The following is an 8,331-nucleotide window of genomic DNA, read 5'->3' as shown; positions in this document are numbered from 1 at the left end:
CTGGAGGAGCCAGAGTAGACTGGAGACAGACTGACGAGACTGGTCAGGAACAGGATATTAACAACTAGCCCAACGACTGGAGGAGCCAGAGTAGACTGGAGACAGACTGACGAGACTGGTCAGGAACAGGATATTAACAACTAGCCCAACGACTGGAGGAGCCAGAGTAGACTGGAGACAGACTGACGAGACTGGTCAGGAACAGGATATTAACAACTAGCCCAACGACTGGAGGAGCCAGAGTAGACTGGAGACAGACTGACGAGACTGGTCAGGAACAGGATATTAACAACTAGCCCAACGACTGGAGGAGCCAGAGTAGACTGGAGACAGACTGACGAGACTGGTCAGGAACAGGATATTAACAACTAGCCCAACAGACTGGAGGAGTCAGAGTAGACTGGAGACAGACTGACGAGACTGGTCAGGAACAGGATATTAACAACTAGCCCAACGACTGGAGGAGCCAGAGTAGACTGGAGACAGACTGACGAGACTGGTCAGGAACAGGATATTAACAACTAGCCCAACGACTGGAGGAGCCAGAGTAGACTGGAGACAGACTGACGAGACTGGTCAGGAACAGGATATTAACAACTAGCCCAACGACTGGAGGAGTCAGAGTAGACTGGAGACAGACTGACGAGACTGGTCAGGAACAGGATATTAACAACTAGCCCAACGACTGGAGGAGTCAGAGTAGACTGGAGACAGACTGACGAGACTGGTCAGGAACAGGATATTAACAACTAGCCCAACGACTGGAGGAGCCAGAGTAGACTGGAGACAGACTGACGAGACTGGTCAGGAACAGGATATTAACAACTAGCCCAACGACTGGAGGAGCTGGTCAGAGTAGACTGGAGACAGACTGGAGACAGACGAGACTGGTCAGGAACAGGATATTAACAACTAGCCCAACGACTGGAGGAGTCAGAGTAGACTGGAGACAGACTGACGAGACTGGTCAGGAACAGGATATTAACAACTAGCCCAACGACTGGAGGAGCCAGAGTAGACTGGAGACAGACTGACGAGACTGGTCAGGAACAGGATATTAACAACTAGCCCAACGACTGGAGGAGCCACAGTAGACTGGAGACAGACTGACGAGACTGGTCAGGAACAGGATATTAACAACTAGCCCAACGACTGGAGGAGCCAGAGTAGACTGGAGACAGACTGACGAGACTGGTCAGGAACAGGATATTAACAACTAGCCCAACGACTGGAGGAGCCAGAGTAGACTGGAGACAGACTGACGAGACTGGTCAGGAACAGGATATTAACAACTAGCCCAACGACTGGAGGAGCCAGAGTAGACTGGAGACAGACTGACGAGACTGGTCAGGAACAGGATATTAACAACTAGCCCAACGACTGGAGGAGTCAGAGTAGACTGGAGACAGACTGACGAGACTGGTCAGGAACAGGATATTAACAACTAGCCCAACAGAGTAGACTGGAGGAGCCAGAGTAGACTGGAGGAGCCAGAGTAGACTGGAGACAGACTGACTGGAGACAGACTGAGACTGGTCAGGAACAGGATATTAACAACTAGCCCAACGACTGGAGGAGCCAGAGTAGACTGGAGACAGACTGACGAGACTGGTCAGGAACAGGATATTAACAACTAGCCCAACGACTGGAGGAGCCAGAGTAGACTGGAGACAGACTGACGAGACTGGTCAGGAACAGGATATTAACAACTAGCCCAACGACTGGAGGAGTCAGAGTAGACTGGAGACAGACTGACGAGACTGGTCAGGAACAGGATATTAACAACTAGCCCAACGACTGGAGGAGCCAGAGTAGACTGGAGACAGACTGACGAGACTGGTCAGGAACAGGATATTAACAACTAGCCCAACGACTGGAGGAGCCAGAGTAGACTGGAGACAGACTGACGAGACTGGTCAGGAACAGGATATTAACAACTAGCCCAACGACTGGAGGAGCCAGAGTAGACTGGAGACAGACTGACGAGACTGGTCAGGAACAGGATATTAACAACTAGCCCAACGACTGGAGGAGTCAGAGTAGACTGGAGACAGACTGACGAGACTGGTCAGGAACAGGATATTAACAACTAGCCCAACGACTGGAGGAGCCAGAGTAGACTGGAGACAGACTGACGAGACTGGTCAGGAACAGGATATTAACAACTAGCCCAACGACTGGAGGAGCCAGAGTAGACTGGAGACAGACTGACGAGACTGGTCAGGAACAGGATATTAACAACTAGCCCAACGACTGGAGGAGCCAGAGTAGACTGGAGACAGACTGACGAGACTGGTCAGGAACAGGATATTAACAACTAGCCCAACGACTGGAGGAGCCAGAGTAGACTGGAGACAGACTGACGAGACTGGTCAGGAACAGGATATTAACAACTAGCCCAACGACTGGAGGAGCCAGAGTAGACTGGAGACAGACTGACGAGACTGGTCAGGAACAGGATATTAACAACTAGCCCAACGACTGGAGGAGCCAGAGTAGACTGGAGACAGACTGGAGGAGCCAGAGTTGGAGACAGACTGACGAGACTGGTCAGGAACAGGATATTAACAACTAGCCCAACGACTGGAGGAGCCAGAGTAGACTGGAGACAGACTGACGAGACTGGTCAGGAACAGGATATTAACAACTAGCCCAACGACTGGAGGAGTCAGAGTAGACTGGAGACAGACTGACGAGACTGGTCAGGAACAGGATATTAACAACTAGCCCAAGTAGACTGGAGGAGACCAGAGGTAGACTGGAGACAGACTGGAGACGAGACTGGTCAGGAACAGGATATTAACAACTAGCCCAACGACTGGAGGAGCCAGAGTAGACTGGAGACAGACTGACAGAGACTGGTCAGGAACAGGATATTAACAACTAGCCCAACGACTGGAGGAGCCAGAGTAGACTGGAGACAGACTGACGAGACTGGTCAGGAACAGGATATTAACAACTAGCCCAACGACTGGAGGAGCCAGAGTAGACTGGAGACAGACTGACGAGACTGGTCAGGAACAGGATATTAACAACTAGCCCAACGACTGGAGGAGCCAGAGTAGACTGGAGACAGACTGACGAGACTGGTCAGGAACAGGATATTAACAACTAGCCCAACGACTGGAGGAGCCAGAGTAGACTGGAGACAGACTGACGAGACTGGTCAGGAACAGGATATTAACAACTAGCCCAACGACTGGAGGAGTCAGAGTAGACTGGAGACAGACTGACGAGACTGGTCAGGAACAGGATATTAACAACTAGCCCAACGACTGGAGGAGCCAGAGTAGACTGGAGACAGACTGACGAGACTGGTCAGACTGGTCACTAGAACAGGATATAGACTAACAACTAGCCCAACGACTGGAGGAGCCAGAGTAGACTGGAGACAGACTGACGAGACTGGTCAGGAACAGGATATTAACAACTAGCCCAACGACTGGAGGAGCCAGAGTAGACTGGAGACAGACTGACGAGACTGGTCAGGAACAGGATATTAACAACTAGCCCAACGACTGGAGGAGCCAGAGTAGACTGGAGACAGACTGACGAGACTGGTCAGGAACAGGATATTAACAACTAGCCCAACGACTGGAGGAGCCAGAGTAGACTGGAGACAGACTGACGAGACTGGTCAGGAACAGGATATTAACAACTAGCCCAACGACTGGAGGAGCCAGAGTAGACTGGAGACAGACTGACGAGACTGGTCAGGAACAGGATATTAACAACTAGCCCAACGACTGGAGGAGTCAGAGTAGACTGGAGACAGACTGACGAGACTGGTCAGGAACAGGATATTAACAACTAGCCCAACGACTGGAGGAGCCAGAGTAGACTGGAGACAGACTGACGAGACTGGTCAGGAACAGGATATTAACAACTAGCCCAACGACTGGAGGAGCCAGAGTAGACTGGAGACAGACTGACGAGACTGGTCAGGAACAGGATATTAACAACTAGCCCAACGACTGGAGGAGCCAGAGTAGACTGGAGACAGACTGACGAGACTGGTCAGGAACAGGATATTAACAACTAGCCCAACGACTGGAGGAGTCAGAGTAGACTGGAGACAGACTGACGAGACTGGTCAGGAACAGGATATTAACAACTAGCCCAACGACTGGAGGAGCCAGAGTAGACTGGAGACAGACTGACGAGACTGGTCAGGAACAGGATATTAACAACTAGCCCAACGACTGGAGGAGCCACAGTAGACTGGAGACAGACTGACGAGACTGGTCAGGAACAGGATATTAACAACTAGCCCAACGACTGGAGGAGCCAGAGTAGACTGGAGACAGACTGACGAGACTGGTCAGGAACAGGATATTAACAACTAGCCCAACGACTGGAGGAGCCAGAGTAGACTGGAGACAGACTGACGAGACTGGTCAGGAACAGGATATTAACAACTAGCCCAACGACTGGAGGAGCCAGAGTAGACTGGAGACAGACTGACGAGACTGGTCAGGAACAGGATATTAACAACTAGCCCAACGACTGGAGGAGCCACAGTAGACTGGAGACAGACTGACGAGACTGGTCAGGAACAGGATATTAACAACTAGCCCAACGACTGGAGGAGCCAGAGTAGACTGGAGACAGACTGACGAGACTGGTCAGGAACAGGATATTAACAACTAGCCCAACGACTGGAGGAGCCAGAGTAGACTGGAGACAGACTGACGAGACTGGTCAGGAACAGGATATTAACAACTAGCCCAACGACTGGAGGAGCCAGAGTAGACTGGAGACAGACTGACGAGACTGGTCAGGAACAGGATATTAACAACTAGCCCAACGACTGGAGGAGCCAGAGTAGACTGGAGACAGACTGACGAGACTGGTCAGGAACAGGATATTAACAACTAGCCCAACGACTGGAGGAGCCAGAGTAGACTGGAGACAGACTGACGAGACTGGTCAGGAACAGGATATTAACAACTAGCCCAACGACTGGAGGAGCCACAGTAGACTGGAGACAGACTGACGAGACTGGTCAGGAACAGGATATTAACAACTAGCCCAACGACTGGAGGAGCCACAGTAGACTGGAGACAGACTGACGAGACTGGTCAGGAACAGGATATTAACAACTAGCCCAACGACTGGAGGAGTCAGAGTAGACTGGAGACAGACTGACGAGACTGGTCAGGAACAGGATATTAACAACTAGCCCAACGACTGGAGGAGCCAGAGTAGACTGGAGACAGACTGACGAGACTGGTCAGGAACAGGATATTAACAACTAGCCCAACGACTGGAGGAGCCAGAGTAGACTGGAGACAGACTGACGAGACTGGTCAGGATCAGGATATTAACAACTAGCCCAACGACTGGAGGAGCCAGAGTAGACTGGAGACAGACTGACGAGACTGGTCAGGAACAGGATATTAACAACTAGCCCAACGACTGGAGGAGTCAGAGTAGACTGGAGACAGACTGACGAGACTGGTCAGGAACAGGATATTAACAACTAGCCCAACGACTGGAGGAGCCAGAGTAGACTGGAGACAGACTGACGAGACTGGTCAGGAACAGGATATTAACAACTAGCCCAACGACTGGAGGAGCCAGAGTAGACTGGAGACAGACTGACGAGACTGGTCAGGAACAGGATATTAACAACTAGCCCAACGACTGGAGGAGTCAGAGTAGACTGGAGACAGACTGACGAGACTGGTCAGGATATTAACAACTAGAACTGGAGGATAGTAGACTGGAACAGACTAGTCAGGAACAGGATATTAACAACGACTGGAGGAGCCAGAGTAGACTGGAGACAGACTGACGAGACTGGTCAGGAACAGGATATTAACAACTAGCCCAACGACTGGAGGAGCCAGAGTAGACTGGAGACAGACTGACGAGACTGGTCAGGAACAGGATATTAACAACTAGCCCAACGACTGGAGGAGCCAGAGTAGACTGGAGACAGACTGACGAGACTGGTCAGGAACAGGATATTAACAACTAGCCCAACGACTGGAGGAGTCAGAGTAGACTGGAGACAGACTGACGAGACTGGTCAGGAACAGGATATTAACAACTAGCCCAACGACTGGAGGAGCCAGAGTAGACTGGAGACAGACTGACGAGACTGGTCAGGAACAGGATATTAACAACTAGCCCAACGACTGGAGGAGCCAGAGTAGACTGGAGACAGACTGACGAGACTGGTCAGGAACAGGATATTAACAACTAGCCCAACGACTGGAGGAGCCAGAGTAGACTGGAGACAGACTGACGAGACTGGTCAGGAACAGGATATTAACAACTAGCCCAACGACTGGAGGAGCCAGAGTAGACTGGAGACAGACTGACGAGACTGGTCAGGAACAGGATATTAACAACTAGCCCAACGACTGGAGGAGTAGACTGGAGACAGAGTAGACTGGAGACAGACTGACTGGAGACAGACTGACGAGACTGGTCAGGAACAGGATATTAACAACTAGCCCAACGACTGGAGGAGCCAGAGTAGACTGGAGACAGACTGACGAGACTGGTCAGGAACAGGATATTAACAACTAGCCCAACGACTGGAGGAGCCAGAGTAGACTGGAGACAGACTGACGAGACTGGTCAGGAACAGGATATTAACAACTAGCCCAACGACTGGAGGAGTCAGAGTAGACTGGAGACAGACTGACGAGACTGGTCAGGAACAGGATATTAACAACTAGCCCAACGACTGGAGGAGCCAGAGTAGACTGGAGACAGACTGACGAGACTGGTCAGGAACAGGATATTAACAACTAGCCCAACGACTGGAGGAGCCAGAGTAGACTGGAGACAGACTGACGAGACTGGTCAGGAACAGGATATTAACAACTAGCCCAACGACTGGAGGAGTCAGAGTAGACTGGAGACAGACTGACGAGACTGGTCAGGAACAGACGACTGGAGGAGCCAGAGTAGACTGGAGACAGACTGACGAGACTGGTCAGGAACAGGATATTAACAACTAGCCCAACGACTGGAGGAGCCAGAGTAGACTGGAGACAGACTGACGAGACTGGTCAGGAACAGGATATTAACAACTAGCCCAACGACTGGAGGAGTCAGAGTAGACTGGAGACAGACTGACGAGACTGGTCAGGAACAGGATATTAACAACTAGCCCAATAACTGGAGGAGTCAGAGTAGACTGGAGACAGACTGACGAGACTGGTCAGGAACAGGATATTAACACACGACTGGAGGAGCCAGAGTAGACTGGAGACAGACTGGAGGACTGGTCAGGAACAGGATATTAACAACTAGACTGGAGGACAGACTGGAGACAGACTGACGAGACTGGTCAGGAACAGGATATTAACAACTGGAGGAGCCCAACAGACTGGAGGAGTCAGAGTAGACTGGAGACAGACTGGAGACAGACGAGACTGGTCAGGAACAGGATATTAACAACTAGCCCAACGACTGGAGGAGCCAGAGTAGACTGGAGACAGACTGACGAGACTGGTCAGGAACAGGATATTAACAACTAGCCCAACAGACTGGAGGAGCCAGAGTAGACTGGAGACAGACTGACAGAGACTGGTCAGGAACAGGATATTAACAACTAGCCCAACGACTGGAGGAGCCAGAGTAGACTGGAGACAGACTGACGAGACTGGTCAGGAACAGGATATTAACAACTAGCCCAACGACTGGAGGAGCCAGAGTAGACTGGAGACAGACTGACGAGACTGGTCAGGAACAGGATATTAACAACTAGCCCAACGACTGGAGGAGTCAGAGTAGACTGGAGACAGACTGACGAGACTGGTCAGGAACAGGATATTAACAACTAGCCCAACGACTGGAGGAGTCAGAGTAGACTGGAGACAGACTGACGAGACTGGTCAGGAACAGGATATTAACAACTAGCCCAACGACTGGAGGAGCCAGAGTAGACTGGAGACAGACTGACGAGACTGGTCAGGAACAGGATATTAACAACTAGCCCAACGACTGGAGGAGCCAGAGTAGACTGGAGACAGACTGAGTCGAGACTGGTCAGGAACAGGATATTAACAACTAGCCCAACGACTGGAGGAGCCAGAGTAGACTGGAGACAGACTGACGAGACTGGTCAGGAACAGGATATTAACAACTAGCCCAACGACTGGAGGAGTCAGAGTAGACTGGAGACAGACTGACGAGACTGGTCAGAACAGGATATTAACAACTAGCCCAACGACTGGAGGAGCCAGAGTAGACTGGAGACAGACTGACGAGACTGGTCAGGAACAGGATATTAACAACTAGCCCAGACTGACTGGAGGAGCCACTGGAGTAGACTGGAGACAGACTGACGAGACTGGTCAGGAACAATTA

The sequence above is a fragment of the Oncorhynchus masou genome, chromosome 9 (genome assembly GCF_036934945.1).
Source record: "Oncorhynchus masou masou isolate Uvic2021 chromosome 9, UVic_Omas_1.1, whole genome shotgun sequence".
NCBI classification, from domain to species: Eukaryota; Metazoa; Chordata; class Actinopteri; order Salmoniformes; family Salmonidae; genus Oncorhynchus; species Oncorhynchus masou.
Note: the sequence above shows the minus strand (reverse complement) of the source record.